The sequence below is a fragment of the Eschrichtius robustus genome, chromosome 15 (assembly GCF_028021215.1).
Source record: "Eschrichtius robustus isolate mEscRob2 chromosome 15, mEscRob2.pri, whole genome shotgun sequence".
NCBI lineage: Eukaryota > Metazoa > Chordata > Mammalia > Artiodactyla > Eschrichtiidae > Eschrichtius > Eschrichtius robustus.
Window position 1 is genome coordinate 17,771,224 of NC_090838.1, and position 16,904 is coordinate 17,788,127.

The following is a 16,904-nucleotide window of genomic DNA, read 5'->3' on the forward strand; positions in this document are numbered from 1 at the left end:
TTCAAAAAAACACGTATTACTGGAGGTAAAGACAAGGAGCAACACAACATATTACAGATATTTCTGAAGTATAATCAATTGCACTGAATAACTGATTGGTTGAGCAGGATTGAGGAAAAAGAGCGAAGAAGTAAAATAGAGGATAATTACCGGATTTACAAAGGCTATGGCACTGCTATTTGATCCACATAGAGCAGACAGAACAGGTTATATGTGGCTTGACATGGTTGGCCAGGGGTATGGGATTATACATTCAATTTTACGTATCTTGGGGCCCAGGGGTTGTGGATCATCCACATAGAGTTTTTGAGTTGATATTGAATGTATAGGCCTGAAATTTAGGAAAGATCTATGTCTGTACCTATAAACGTTTATTGACTACATTAATGGTTAAATTCGGGTCAAAAGAGGTAAGTTAACACTCAGTGAGTTTTTGGTAAGCATATTTCATATTTCACGTGTACATTTTTTTTTGGCCAAGCCAGGTGGCATGTAGAAATCTTAGTTACCCGACCAAGGATCGAACCCTTGCCGCCTGCAGTGGAAGCATGGAGTCTTACCTGCTGGACCACCAGGGAAGTCCCCTTTCATATGTACATTTTTGCATAACCACCAATTGCCTATAGATAAAGGGATTAGCTTACTTTGACTCTGATTTGTACATGTCCTATTCTGACAAAAAAAAAAATTTTTTTAACTATTTTGAAACTTGAAATTTACATTAAAGGAGACCCATGTCTATTTAACCAAATACAAAGATAGTCACCAAAGATTAAACCATTTGGGAAGTATAAAAAGAGCTAGCCTCATTAAGCAAAATTTTCAGAAAGCTGGTCATTTGGCACCAATTTTTTTTTTTTAACATCTTCATGGAGTATAATTGCTTTACAATGTTGTTAGTTAATGCTGTATAACAGCTATACATATACATATATCCCCATATCGTCTCCCTCTTTCATCTCCCTCCCACCCTCCCTATCCCACCCCTCTAGGTGGTCACAAAGCACCGAGCTGATCTCCCTGTGCTATGTGGCTGCTTCCCACTAGCTATCTATTTTATATTTGGTAGTGTATATATAACCATGCCACCCTTTCACTTCGTCCCAGCCTACTTTCCCCCTCCCTGTGTCCTCAAGTCCATTCTCTATGTCTGTGTCTTTATTCCTGTCCCGCCCCTTGGTTCTTCAGAACCTTTTTTTTTTTTAAGATTCCATATATATGTGTTAGCATATGGTATTTGTTTTTCTCTTTCTGACTTATTTCACTCTGTATGACAGACTCTAGGTCCATCCACCTCACTACAAATAGCTCAGTTTCATCTACTTTTATGGCTGAGTAATATTCCATTGTATATATGTGCCACATCTTCTTTATCCATTCATCTGTCGATGGACACTTAGGTTGCTTCCATGTCCTGGCTATTGTAAATAGAGCTGCAATGAACATTGTGGTACATGACCCTTTTTGAATTATGGTTTTCTCAGGGTATAGTCTCAGTAGTGGGATTGCTGGGTCATATGGTAGGTCTATTTTTAGTTTTTTAAGGAACCTCCATACTGTTCTCCATAGTGGCTGTATCAATTTACATTCCCACCAACAGTGCAGGAGGGTTCCCTTTTCATCACACCCTCTCCAGCATTTATTGTTTCTAGATTTTTTGATGATAGCCATTCTGACCAGTGTAAGGTGATATCTCATTATGGTTTTGATTTGTATTTCTCTAATGATTAGTGATGTTGAGCATCCTTTCATGTGTTTGTTGGCAATCTGTATATCTTCTTTGGAGAAATGTCTATTTAGGTCTTCTGCCCATTTTTGGATTGGGTTGTTTGTTTTTTTGATATTGAGCTGCATGAGCTGTTTGTATATTTTGGAGATTAATCCTTTGTCAGTTGCTTCGTTTGCAAATATTTTCTCCCTTTCTGAGGGTTCTCTTTTTGCCTTGTTTATGGTTTCCTTTGCTGTGCAAAGCCTTTAAGTTTCATTAGTTCCCATTTGTTTATTTTTGTTTTTATTTCCCTTACTCTAGGAGGTGAGTCAAAAAGGATCTTGCTGTAGCACCAATTTTTGTCTCATAAGTTTTAGTCATTAGTCTCTTAATTAGTATTAGTTATTAACCACAGCTGGAGATGGTAGTTTGAAGAAGATGGAGTGACTTTTCCCAAGTCATTAATTCAACAACTAGTTTTTTTTAAAGCATAAACTCTGAGAAAGGTACTGCCCTGGACATATTGTGGGATGATAAATTAGAATCAGATGTGATTCTCACCTTCAAGGAGATCACAGCTTCAGATGAGGCAATGGTAAGAAGGACTAAGGGAGAGATCCAGGTGAGGTGCCACGGATGGTGGAGCGGGGAGTGATTACTTCCAACTGAGGAGGTCAAGTGGGTTTGTGTGGAGCCTGTGATTTTTCAGCTACTTCTTCAAAATTAAGCATAATCTATATATGTGGGGTAAATGGTGTAAGGAGGGCATTCTAAAGAGGAGAATCTCAAGAGCAAAGGTATAGAGGTGGGAAGGAGTTGTGTACTTATGCAGAAGAGTAAAAACTCAATTCGATTATAACTGAATATTTATCAAGCGGTGAGCAATGGGACAGAAAATGTAGATTAGGGCCAGGCCACGAGGGATTTTGAATACCGGGCTACGGAATGTGATCTTTATTCTGTAACAGATCCTAGGACTCCACTGAAAGAACTTAAGCAGAAGAGAGATTGACTCTTATAGGGAATTCCGAAAGAATGATATTTGGGAGCTTTCCTGGGGATAGATTTTCTCATTATAAAGTCAGGGAAATAATATTTACTGCACCGAGGATGGTTTTAAATGAGATAACCTATATAATGCCTTGGCAGGTAATAGGTTCCCTTCCCATCCTCTTCCCTGAAAGTGACCTGATAATATCCACCTGCTCCTCATTAAGACCCCAAAGGCAGCAGTGCAACAACACGGAGGTATTAACAAGGGCAGGTGCTATAAAGGCAGCTGGAGACCCACAAGCAGGGATTTAGCAGATAAAGTAAAGGCAAGCAATAAAAAGAGAAAGGGGGAAGAAATGTTTGCCAAGCGCTGTTGAAAAGAAATAAATTGGAAACCTGTTATGCATGTATCTGGGACACTGTTGTTAACTCAGGAAGGGAGGGAGGGCTTACAGAGGGAGGTCCAGTGGGTCCTAAAGCACCCAGGAAACCGGACCCTCAGGCTGCGCGCGTGTGTGTGTGTGTGTGTGTGTGTGTGTGTGTACACTGCAGCCCATCCCAGCTGTATGGGCTGGCAGAAGGGAGCTGGAGCTAATCACCAGAATTGTTTCAGTTAGGAAAATCACTCTCATCAAGTCACAAGTGTGACACCACAGTAGTGTCTGCAGGCAAACTGACACATGCAAAGTTCCAACAGGAAAATCTGCAGGGGAGGGAATGGCAGCCCTCAAGGAACCACTAGCGACTAAATATACAGAGTGGAAACAGCTGAAGATGGGCCTCACTGCTGCCGGGGTTAAGTTCTTACCTGTACAGAAAGCCAAGGTAACCTCAGGGTGTGATCCAACTACATATCTGGCCAGCCACTGAAGTATCAAGAAGTCATCAGTGCCCTTGAAACAAAGCGTCCACTGTTCAAGAATTGGACGGGAGGGACTGCACTTGATGCTTGCTCTCCAAGGAGGCCAGAGTCTAGACAGAGGGAAACAATATGCCCTCTCTGAACTATGAAGACCTCTAGGCCTCCATGAAATATGCGGACACTAAGGGACGGAGATGCTCAGAGGGGCTGTACGAAACCATTCTGCTATAATCAGGAAGTTTCCTGGAAGAGGGGCACATGAGCTGAAGCTTGAAGAATAACAAGGAAACACGAGAGAAGTTAGCTAGGGTTGACAACACAGGGTGAACAACAGGGTGGGTGATGACAAAACTAACCCAAGACAAGACTCTGTTCCTTCTGCTTAGTGTTTTCATAGGTACACAGCTGCAACTTTCAGAACATCTACAGACAAGTTTTAAAAAACCATGAATCACTGCCTTTCCTCCTAACGTATCTCCTCCAGAGCAAATACTGACATGAACCCTGCCTGACTCTGGGAAGAGTTTACAGCTTAGGTTGTATCCTAAGCAGCCACCAATCATCCCAGCTCCACACCAGAGATCCTGGGTAAAGAACTGTTAGTACTTCTCTCCTACAGAGTCTTGTAAGAGGATGCAGGCTCCATAGGGCAAGAACGTTAGTGAATCAATGAATGAATGAGTGAACAGGATATGTAAACCTTCCAAAAGAACTTAAATGGGGGGCTCCGTACATATCCTAGAAAGAGGGATTGGCAGACTGTTTACACATATATATATCTGTTGAATTACTGAATTAAATAATGCAAGAATCAATGAGTAAATGAATGAATGGATATGCTACTTTTAAAACTACCAGAGTTTTGATCCCTGAGAGAAGTCTTCCTGAAGGTGTGCACTGGGCAAGTTTTAACAGCACTGCTCACCATGGTAGCAGAGCTGAAGTTTCCAGTTCTGCTCTCAGGGTCCTACAGGACACCTAACCCCATTCATAGCCCACCCCGACCGCCCGTGCACATGCAGCCCACCTTGCAATGTCATAAGTTCCTGCAACCGCAAAAGCTAGTGAGTTAGCTAGTGAGCCCTTAAGGATGTCAAATCAGTGCGTGTTTTAGATGAGAAAAATGATACTGATCCAGACAGCTTGAGTTGCAATAATTTTGGGGTTCTGTGATTTGGAGGGTGTGTTTCCTTCCTTAGATTAGAAGACTGGCGCCAGGACAGGGAACAGGCACAGTGTTATTACCCCTACCGTCACCAGCAAAGCCCATGAACAATTCCCAGGAAATCAAAATAGAATCTGGGTAATAAGATAAAGTCTAACCTTTTTTTTTCCTTTGCGCTGAGTGTAGTTTCACTTGCTCATAGGGTGCCGAGTTCAGAGGCCTTGCACCTTGCACTCTTCAGACCAGAGTTTCCCGTGCTAGGTGGCTGTTCCCGGCCCTTCGGCTCAGCGCACAGCGTGCGTCAGCACTGCTCAAGACACCTCAATTCAACATGGCGGGGGCAGGCCCTGTGCAGAGACGGGGCACCCAACTCGCGAGAGCTGCGCCAGCCCCGCGAGAGCTGCGCCAGCCCCGCGAGAGCTGCACCAGCCCCGCGAGAGCTGCGCCAGCCCCGCGAGAACTCCGCCAGCCCCGCGAGAACTCCGCCCCTTCCTCCCCAGACGAGAACCCTGTAAAGCAGCCCCGCCCACCGAGAGAGAACGTGTACTCTAGAGCCGGAGCTCGCGCTACTCTATTCTTTAATCGAAGAATAAAACTTTAATTTGCTTCTGCACTAAACTCCATCTCATTCTATTGGCCTGAACAGCACCAGGCAGAAGGACCCTTGTTGGGAACTCGAAAGGGTCAGTAACACTACTACCCCTTGGCTTAGATCATTTGTGATCTCCTTTCCAGGGGGACCCAACATGCTTTACTTACCCTAGTAGGTCACTAAGTCCTCTGTGGCAATACTTGGAATTAAGGGGTCAAGGCCCCCAGTCCATGCTTGTTCTGTGCACCTCATACTTGACAGATTTCAGCGATGTGCTTTCCTTCCTGGTTGGATACAAAGCTCTTGGAGGGTTGTGAACGTCTATGACATTTTCTTTATAAACCTTCATGTCCTAAGAACACACAGGTGGCTCCCAAAAGACGCAGTTTGTAGACAGAGGCTCCTACCGGAGCTTCAACTCTGAGACCCTGGGTAGATGATGACCATTTGCTCATCACCAAAATGTTGATGGATTTCTCTACAGTGACCCTGCCCAAATTCCCAGGGAATGACTTTCAACTCAAGCAAACAGCCCACCAGCCACTTGGACAAGCTCAAGCTTTTTGTGGCAATTCGTTTATTTAAGCTACATAAAGTACTAGCTTTGATTTGGCTCCCATGTCGTAGGTAGTTATCCTTCTTCATTCATAAGCCAGCATTTAAAATGCAGAGGACTCACACTGCCTTTAGTGTCCTTAAGTTCCTGGCTTATGTAAGAGTTTTGTTTAGGTCAAAACTCTCAAGCCTCAGTCTTTGTCTTTCAAATATGGGCAGACTCTTTTCCTGTGGAAACTTGTATGCTCTCTGAGGAATTAGCACAGCTCCATGCTAGGCGCAAAAAACAAAACAAAACAACAAAAAAGAAAACAAAAACATCATGAGTTCATCCCAGCAGAGAAAGATGGTCCCACGAGATGTTCTTCTGAGCCTTGGCGACAGGCAGAGCAGGCAGCAAGCAGAGTACCAACTGCTATTAAAGTGGATGATGGGACATGATGGTCATGACCAGAAGGTAATTCGGGTGAGGCAGTGGGTACCCGGAGGGCTGGGAGGTGGGCTGGCTGCCTGCAATTCTTAGGCATAATTTCCTCTACCTTCATGCTGTCACTCTCAGCCCTTTATATAGCACCAATGTCATGCCACATCAGCTGCACCTGTGCCTGTGTGATGACTTTCAGACTCAGATAAATACCATCAGCGGACGTCAGGATGATGGGCACAGTGGAACACTCTGGTGATTGATCTGTTTGTTTCCACCCTGGGGCTGTGGGTCTATTAAATAAACACTGGTATTTTGAAGGAAAAGCAGGAGAAAAGACGCTTGATAGTGGCCTTTAAATTTCTTGTTTGGTTTGGATGTTGTTGTTTGCTCTTTGGATCTTTTTCTTTTTTTTTTTTTTTTTGGTGGGAATGATTTTTTTCAGGTAAATAGATCTGGACACAAGCAGCAGGACTTCATTTGCCAGTTCCAATTCCTCACTGAATGTACTCCACAGCTGGCAAGGTGTCAGTGATTAGCTGATTTCCCTGCTCTGCTGTGAAATTCTGCCCTGTTGTGAAATTCTGCCCTGTGGCCAGATTAGACATGAGAAATAGAGGGGCTACGTGATCTTCCCCAGAGGCCTCACTCCATGAATACTCCCAAGGCCGGCCCTCTCACCTCAGGCTGGTAGATAGAATCTGGGATAGAACAGACTCTTTTTCTCATTTTGCACAAAGCAAGTTAGGGTGTAAGTGTAATATTCTGCCTAGCTGCTGCATAATTCATTGCATTTTGGATTATTTAATTTTAAGGAGAAATTATTCATAAGAAAAATATTTATAATTGGAATTATTAAGAAATTCTAGCTCATGAAAAGCTACCCTCCTCCACACTTTGAAATTGGTTTTGTTTTCCAGTTTTTTTAATCCTGGAAAAAAAATTATTCAAAATTTGAGTGTTCCTTTTCTTTTCACCCAAGAGAGTTCCTTACTTAGTATGTTACCATTTCTTTACCTGTAAAATTCAGATGATATCACTGAGAATTTCATAAGTGGAATGATGTAAAGCTGTTTTGAGTCACTTTCTTCCTTGTACCCTCCTGAGAGGGTACCCAGCATTAGAGAATCATGATATCAGTATTAGGTACGTAGGAACTTGGAATACCGAAAGTTAACTCTGTCTGCATCATCCCTGCCAGGCCCTGAACTGAATGATCCTGGGAACAACGTGAAAGGAACCTGCATGTCCTTGTAGCAACAGGTGGATTCTAAGAGGTAAGGTGATGACTCCCAGCCTCTGCTCATTAATTCTCCCATATCAAGCTGGAATTAAAAAATAAGATGGAACATAAGACAGTCACATTGTGAGAAAACTCCCTCCAGTTTTCTAATTTTTGTTGAGAAATATGTGAAGAAGGGCAACTGACAACATGATACCCTCCTATACTACTTCTCTACAGTTGTGCTACTCAAAGTGTGGTCTGTGGACCAGGGCTAGAGTATGAACTATTTGTCAGTGATCTGCAATGAGATGAACAGAGACATGAAAAGCAAATATGTCAATACTTGGATAGCAATTTGACATTCCACAACATCCAGCCAGAAATCTGTGGATTCATCTTTTTTGAACAGCATACAGACTAGTCTGGGTGTTGTCAGACTTAGTGGTAAATCACAGTGGCTCAAATTGTATTCAGTCGTGTGTAATAGGATATATCTACCTGTGACAGGTGAGAAATCAGAAATGCTAGATAGATGACCCACAGATAGGAAGAACAAACTTTGCTACAGACAGTGAGAGGCACAGTGTTACTGTAATCACTAAACTTGTAAACTACCCACTTATTGTCCATCCTGCTAGGTTGAATGTAAGCTCCATGAGGGAAGGAACTGTGCCTGCCTTCTTCAGTGCTCTATCACCAAAACCTAATACAATTCCTGGTTTGTTGAATGAATGAATGAACGAACGAATGAATGGGGAATGTTTAGGGTTCCGCCTCCCTCTCAGGTTTGGCAGCCATTAGATGTCAAGAGAAGGCAGTTACAGTACCTATGTCAAGTCCAGACAGGGATCACTCAAAGCTCTCACTGTCCTCACTTACCCAGTCTTTAATGTCAAGGCAGTGACACAGAAGACTCTGGAATACATCTTCAAATATGTAAGTCAAGCCTCTAGAGAAATAGGATTCCCTCTATAGAATTCATTTTATTACCACCTTTTCAGGATCACAGCTATTCCAAAAGCACAGTACGACTGATATTGCTTATTATAAGTACTTATTATTTGGAAGTAATCAGTGTCCCATAAACATGCCATGGTTCCTAATAAACTTTAGAGAGTAAACAAGGGTTGCTGACATTACTAAAAAACACAAAGAAGTCATGACCTTGTTCCCTCAGAGGACACATAGGAGAGACAGACCACACTCACCGTATCATAATATTTTGACTTAAAATATATTTTGTTGACAAGTAGTAGAAAGTGAAAGCATTAGGCTAGAATCCACAGTGGCTCCCACTTGAGGGTGGTACAGTCCTTCAGGGGGACTTGGAAAGGTATGGATGTCCCAGGTATCACTGCATAGCAATGCCCTCCAAATTAAAATGGCATAAAACAACCACCATTTTATTATGCTCACAATTTTGTGGGTCAAAAATTCAGAAGGGGTATAGTTGCCTCTACTCCACAGCAACCCAGGATCTCAGCTAGGAAGATTCAAATAGCTGAGAAGTTCTCAAATAACCGTAGGCCGGAATCATGTAGAGACTTCTTTATTCACATGTTTGGTACCTGGGCCAAGATGACTCAAAGGTGGGCTTAGCTGGGACTGTTGACCAGAGCAACTGTACATACCATAGCACCCTCAGGGAAGCCAACATTTTACATGCTGTCTCAAGCCTCCAGGATTAAGACTTCCTGCAAACAAGGGGGAAGTTACATGGCATTTTAGGACCAAAGCTCAGAAGTCACACAGTGTCACTTTTGCTGTACTGTATTAGCCAAATTGAGCACAGGCACACCCAGATTCAGGGAAAGGTAATATGGGCCTCACCTCTTGACAGGAGAGGTGTCAAACAATGAACAGCCATATTTTAAAACCTCTCCAGGGCAGAAAACTTCTGGAATTTTAGTAAACAACAGCCAGGGATGCCAAGGATCCTACAAAGCATGTGGCAGTTTTGCACCTCAAGGAACTCTCCTTCTGAAGATGCCAGGAGTACCCCTGTCTATAAACACCAGATCCTTGGATTCAGAGAACCAGATAGAAGTCATTTCACCCAAGAACATGACCATCCATTTTACAAAAAAGGAAATCAAAGTCTGGGGTTGATGGGCTGAAACTAGACTCCAGGTCTCTTTCTTCCAAGGTAGATGGTCCTAAGCACCTTTTTGGGACAACGCACTTTCTTCAAGTAAGTCTTTGTTAAAAATTCCTAGTATATAAAATGTAACAGTGGATGTTAAAACTGGTAGTAAAAGTGTGATGAGTAACAGGATATTTACATGGCCCCGAAGTATCTGCCCACACATTATTTACTAAATAAACAGAGAAGAGGAACCTTACAATGGAAAAACCTGGTGGATAGTACCTTTACCTGATGATCAAAGTGACAAATGGGCATCACTTGACTTCTGATATGAGGCACTGAGAAGGCACAGCACCACTTCTATGACATTCCTGCTCAAAATATACAACCTAAATCTACTCATGTTTGAGGAACATTCTACAAATAACTGGGCTATGTTTTTCCAAGAAGTAAAAAATCATAAAGACAGTCTCTTCACTCTCAAGTAATTCAGAAAAAGAGAATATATTAGTAGTCGCACACACAATAAGAGAATGAGAAAGTAAAATGGACACAACAGTTGGTAAATCCACAAAGGGGGTTTGCAAATGTTCCTGCACTACTCTTGCAACCTATCTGTAAGTTTTGTATAATTTTGAAATTATTTCAAAATAAGAGGTTACACAATCAGCAACAACAAAACATTTAATGGTGAATTTCTTGGTGATGTTCTCCCAGCTACTGCAATGAACTCCATTTCTTAACTTTCCAAGGAGTCATAGTTTAAACAAACCACAATGTCTTGAGCTCTGCTCTCATGCAGCTCTCTCTAGTCTTCAGGGAGTAGATCTAGGCTTTGGGGGGAGATGTCAACCAGAATATTTTAGGGCACAAACTGGCCCTGCATATAGATCTTTTAGTTAGGTTACAGGAAAGTTGGTATAACAAAGAGACCCAAAATCCAGAGGCTTAAATAAAAGACAAGTTCATTTCTGTCTCATCCAACAGTTCAGGAAGTTTGAGCAGCTCTGCCATCCTCAATCTGAAGCTTCCATCTCTGGGTCCAAGGGAGCAGCTTCAATTACCATCTCCTAGTCAGAGGGGAGGGGGAAAGAAAGAGAGAAATACACGTAGCTTCATTAGAAAACTCAGTCCAGAAGTTTACCTGTATCACTTCTATTATCACTTTCTTGGTCAAAATTTAATCACATGCCACAGCTAGACCATAAGGAGGCTGAGTAATCAACCTCTATCTCTGTAGATGTGTACATGTTCCCAGCTAAATCTCAGGGTGGGGGTAATGTTCTGTTCTTAAGAGGAAGAGAGTGAGAAGGGATCATGGTAGGTAATTTGATCCTCTGCCCAGAGAACAGACATTGGGGGGACTTCCATAGGACTAGCAGAGCATCTCAGTCATGTTTCCAACAGGGGTATGGGTTTTGGGAGGAGGTAGGAAATTCATGGAAGAAATTGGGCTCCCAAAATAGACACTGTCCTGTTTGGTGTCCATTTGAAAAAATTATTTAATTAGCTGTAAGATTTCCAGACCCGAGGTACTTTATTCTGGAGACAAAAACCAACATTTCCCCAGTCATGGGGAGTCAGAATTGCCATGTCAAATTATTTTCATTCTATGGACAAAATAAAATGTCTTTACACAAACAAAGCGGCCTTCATCCATGCCTACATTCACATCCACGTGCATATGCACACAGATTTGTACACTCACAGACATGGTACGTGAAGTTGCCCCAGGGTGCTCCCTGAATCCTCTCAGTGACTCCCCATTGATTGGGAGTGTGAGGTATATTTACACTGTCGACTCTCACTTACATTATGTGGTTACTAAATGGTTTCCATAAAATAACAGGCAAATTACCCAACATTGCTTTTTAAGGGATTATGTCTTTACTCATCAAATTTATGAGTGGCTAAATTGCTTTATGTACATCTGAAAAAATAACTTATCCCAGAACAGGCAAGCTAACACATCTGTATTCTAGTTGATTAAAGCTCTATTTCATTTTTGAGGCTTTTCCCTCAAAATAGCATTTCAAAATGTCTCTTCCTTCCTTTTCTCTCACATCTCTGTAGGATGCAGACACGTACACGGGCAGACTGCAATGGGCTCTGCTTTTTCTGCCCAGCTTCACTGTACCCCTAGGGAGGCAAAGAGGAAGTTAACAAGGGTACAGGAGGATACTGTCTGCTCTATTAGAAGTGCCAGTTTGCCATTTTAACCCAAGTCCTGAAGACGTGAGGACCACCAAGGAACGTAAGTTGTTTATCATCATCACGAAGCCTGAAGACAGGGACACTCATGCTCTAGGAAACCACAGATCCTGAAGCCCCCAGGGTGCCACAAAGAGGTTTTGAAAGTCCCCCTGGCTTCCCATGAACTACCCTGCTGACCCTGCCTGCTCCTCCCTGCTGGTGACTCAGCCAAATGCCCAGTGAGGCTCTCCTTGGCCCCCCATTACAGCCTCTTCAGCCTGCCCTTCCGCACTTGCCCAGTCACAGCCCCAGACCAAGAACTCTCAGAAAGGCTGCCAACCTTGGCTCATCTGTAGACCTCTCAATACCAAGAACAGGAGCATCCCTAGACTTAAATGCAGCTCCACTGTTTTAATACACCCACACCCACTCTGCTTTTCAATCCCCCATTCCCAACCAAGGATTGTCACTGAAAGCAATATTCACATCTAGAAGGTCTCACTATCTAAATGTAAGAGGTAGCAGAGCATGATGGTTGCAAGTGTGGCAGTGGAGTATGATTGCCTAGGTTTGTGTCTTGTCTCTGCTGCTTGCAAACTCTGACCTAGGCAAGGGACACCTCTCTGTGCCACAGTTTCCTTCTTGATCTGATTGATAATATTACCTACTTCACAGGACAAAGTTAAGTTAGTTAATACATGTAAATCACTTAGAAACATGCCTGACATAATGAAAGCTCAATAAACATTAGCTATCCCCATCATTAATATTGTTACTATTATTATAGAATCTGACAATTAGAAGATCATTAGTGACCTTGTCCAAAGTAATTTCGATAAACCAACGGGGATATATAAACCAGTGTGATGGGGACAGATGAGTGAATGGGGTGGTGAGAAAGTGGAAACGTGGGATTTGGTCAAGAGAAGGAGAATAGATATGAGATAGCAACTAAAGAAGGTCACAGGGTCAAAAAGGAACCAATTCGTTCTTTGACCATAAAATACCTTGGCAGAAAAATTGTTATAAACTTTGGTAATTCTGATAAATTGGTATGAATTAAAGTCAATCTATTTACAGCAATGAAAATATTAATCATAACTTAAGCAAAGTACTTCAAAGTTACCAAATAGTCTATGTATATCTCACTTTATTCTTAAGTCTGAGGTTACAGGGGAAACCCCTTGACCCCATGTTATACAAGAAAAATCAAGTCTCAGGTGAGATGCCTTGTCCCAAGCCACACATCCATCCTGGGCAACCTTCTCTCCCATCTCTAAATTCTTAATATTTCAGAAATGCTGATATATGTCACCCCTATTCTCATGAACCTCAGAGAATCTCTATTAATGAGACCAAGTATATTTTCTTAGTTCAAAATTAGAGAACTGCTACAATTTGCTGAGAGCCTGCTTACCCAAGCTCCTCACTCAGGACAAGTCCCATAACAGAATCTCCCGCATCATTCCCCTTGGTCAACCAGGGGTCACCAGAGCAAGTGTATGTGCTGACACTCTGACACCCGTCCAGAACTCTGAGCATCTTCCTCTTCTGCTTATCTCCTTCCTTACGACTGGGCCCCCAACACACACACACCCGAGCTGAGGGTGAAAGTCCCTTCTTTGACTCCAAAACATGGACCACCTGGGCGCTCACTCAGGATTTAATCACCACCACTGGTAAGTTATTTGTCTGCACATGTATCTTATCTTTATGTTGGATTTTGAGTTGGGGAAAGTTGCACTTCTTCACAGTCCTCTATCTTCCCATCACAACACGCCTTGTACCTGTCACGGGATGTTTTGCTCCCTCCTTCTGGTTCCTCTGGTGGTTTGTGCAAAGCCCCAGTGACTTAACATTGTGCGTTCTCTTTGGCGTTGCTTCTTCTTGCAACTCCCTGGGGTCTTACCATCTAAATGGAAGAGGTTCTGTGCTGATAGACAACACCGACCAAGATAAACTTGGCGGTGACTGGTGTTTGCAAGGTCACTCTGGGGACCAGTCCAGCTGAGCACAGCAGGGAATGCCGCCAGCTGCCCTGAGAGGCCCTCACATCTCTAAACAAGGCCTGACACTTGCTCACCCAGGACCTGGGCTTACCAATCATGGCACGTCACAGAGCACGTCATGCTCCTTGCTCTTTTTTCATCCACGAGAGAACTGCTGTTTCAAAGCTTTCCTCGGATAGTTACAACAAAATGTTTGAAATGCTTTAAAGAGGTTTGGCCCTTTATTTTACATTCCTCTAGTCACAAGCAGCAGCTTTAAAACTACTTTTAAACACAGTGGGGAGTAGGAAGGGGTTGTAAAATTTGGAGCTTACATTAAATAAATCCTATAAATGTAATTTCCTTTATTAGGAAAGCAGAAGATGTCACAGAAATAAGAAGGTAGATGTACTAGTTGCCTATGCTGCTATAACAAATTATGACAAACTCAATGGCTTAAAAAACACAACCCTATTATCTTACAGTTCTGGAGGTCAGAAGTCTGAGGCATGTCTCAGGACGCTAAAATCAAGGTGTTGGCAGGGCTACATTCCTTTATGGGGAGAATTTGTTTTTCTTGCCTTTCCCGGCTTCTAGAGGGTACTCACAGTCCTTCACTTGTGGCCCTTTCCATCTTCAGAGCCAACAACGGTAGGTTGAATCCTCCTGACACTGAACTATTCCGAGCTTCTCCAGGGTCACATCTCCCTCCAGCTCACTCTCTCCCACTTGTAAGGACCCTTCTTATTGCATTGGGCCTGCCAGGATAATCTCCCTATTTTAAGGTACGGTGATGAGCAACATTAATTTCATCTGCAACCTTAGTCTCCCTTTGCCATGTAAGCTAATTTATTCACAAATTCTAAGGATTAGGATATTGACATCTTAGGGGGAGGCACTACTCTACCCACCACAATAGATATCATTGGAGCTATGCTCAGCTCACAATTTAGTAATCCTGATTTAGTTCAATTTTATTGAACTCTGAAATTTGGAAGACAATTTCAGGGGAGTCTGAACCATCCCCACATCCTCCCAGCCTCCCACGTCCAAAATGGGTCTGCCGAGGTGCTAGCCACATCCAGGCTAATCAAGACTCAGGTCCCAGGGATACCAGCTAGAGCAGTGCCCTCTGTGATGCAGAAAGAGCTCTCATGACTAATCTTTGTAGAATTCATGGAAGTGCAAGCTCTCTGAACTGCTCTCCCTTAACCAACTATTTAATGAATCCTTTCTATGTCTTTGGTAAATCATACTGACTGATGGCACGGCATGCTGAAGGCTCTCTGCTAGTTGGCTAATTTCTGATATATATTAACACTGTCACTTCCACCAATTGAGTGGGATGCTCAGCCATGTCAGCTGTGATTGTACCCCAACCATTTATGCCTGTATATATGCTCTTGTAATGATGTAGTTTAATTAAATGTCACATAAGCCAATGGAAGACGAACATGAAAAGAGAGTTGTTTTTTTATGCACACCAAGTAGAATGCCTTGGAAAGACTTGATATAGATGAGTCATTTCAAAAAAAGGAAGAGGCAGGCAATTAGATGGTAAAACAACTGTAAGAGAGAGGAAATGCAATCATAAAAATCTCCAAGGATTTTGCCGAAAAGCAGACGTGGAGCCAATAGTGGGAAATTAGCTACAGTTAAGAAACGGCAGAACTGGAACACAGTGGAAACAAGGTGGGGGAAATCCTTGATGATTAAACAAGCAGTGTAAGTGATCCTAACCTTGCTTGTGCTGGCTGAAGAATGGGTGGGTTAGGTCTGACTGATGTGAACCTCCTGTGTAATCCACCCAAGGATGGATTTGAGAATGGTTTGAGAAGTGCTGTACAGATATGAGGATTATTTCTAAAAGGGCGAGCAGGACAGCTCTTTCTCCATCACAATAGTTGCTGTTTCCCCAAATCCCCCCTGCCTTCCTGCCCAGAACTAGCGGGAGTATTGGAACACCATTCTGTCTGAAAAATCTGTCAACCTGTGCGTGATCCCAGGCTGACAGATCAAGCCATTGAAATACTGCTTCTCTGAAAAACTATTTCCAGAAAATCCCAGCCCTTTGCTTGGTAACCTTACCCTTTTGGAGACAGTTATTAATTTGGGGAATATTGAAGAGCATTTGGTGACAGATCTGACCTCATCCTCCTTCTTGCTCATGAGCGCGTCTAAAGAAAAGGATAAATCCATTCTTTAGTCACTGTCTTAAAGCCTCCGTGGGCCTTGTACCCATACATGCAAAGAAGTCAGATCTGGGTTCTAATGAATTCAAGACAGTGGAAGAAGACAAACCAGGAATGCTGGCTACACATTTTCCCTACCTATCCTTTCTCTGTGGGTTTTTTACCAGTCAGAATGCAGAGTCTGCTGTCTGTGAGACTAGGATCTAGAGCTGCTCTAGAAGGAAGAGTTGGGCCATCGAATGAGCTAGAATCCTGGTACATTTGTGCAGATGCCATGCAAAACATGTGGAATCCAGGTCCCTAACCCTTGACCAGCCCTAGCCCTCAAGGAGCAAGGAAAATGTAATTGTGTGTAGATGGGTCAAGAAATAGGTATTTTAATATAATTTCACAACTAGAAAATAAAACAATAGACTTAAAACTAAAACAAGACGATTGACAGTTGAAAGGAAAAGGAAGTCGTGTAAGTGACAGGTATGTCTCATACACTAAGCAAATCAACAAACGGTATTTTAAGTTGGTAAATCATATCTGAATTACTATTAGAAGCATTAAAAATAGAACAGTTAAAAGAAGGTGTGGGACAGGGAAAGAATTTTTTTCTTTTCATTGTATACTCTCTTATACTGTTTGAATTTGTATGTAAATAGTAAAAGGTCTAGAAAAACATATGTTAAACTTTTAAAAATGTGTTCCTCTAAAGGAGTGGAAAGTGAGAAGAGAATCCATTTACTTTCCAACCTCACTTCTGTATTATTCTCAATGAACATGTGTCCCCATTGAAATTTGAAACTTGACAGTGAGTGATTATACATTTATAAAGTGGGATATTATGAAACTATTTAAAATATTGTTGTTGTGGAAGACTCATGGCATGGAAAATGTTCATAATATGTGGCCAAACTGTTAAGAAGAGCCTTA

At 42.4% G+C, this 16,904-nt stretch overlaps 1 long non-coding RNA gene across 1 annotated transcript in view; it reads right to left on the bottom strand.

Moving 5' to 3' along the window:
• Nucleotides 1-10,321: 10,321 nt before the first annotated feature.
• The window catches only part of LOC137778126 (uncharacterized), an 80,904-nt gene continuing 74,321 nt past the window's right edge, over nucleotides 10,322-16,904 (bottom strand). Inside the window, exon 3 of the long non-coding RNA XR_011076742.1 lies at nucleotides 10,322-10,680. This is a non-coding gene — a long non-coding RNA (uncharacterized lncRNA). The remainder of the gene's footprint in view (nucleotides 10,681-16,904) is intronic.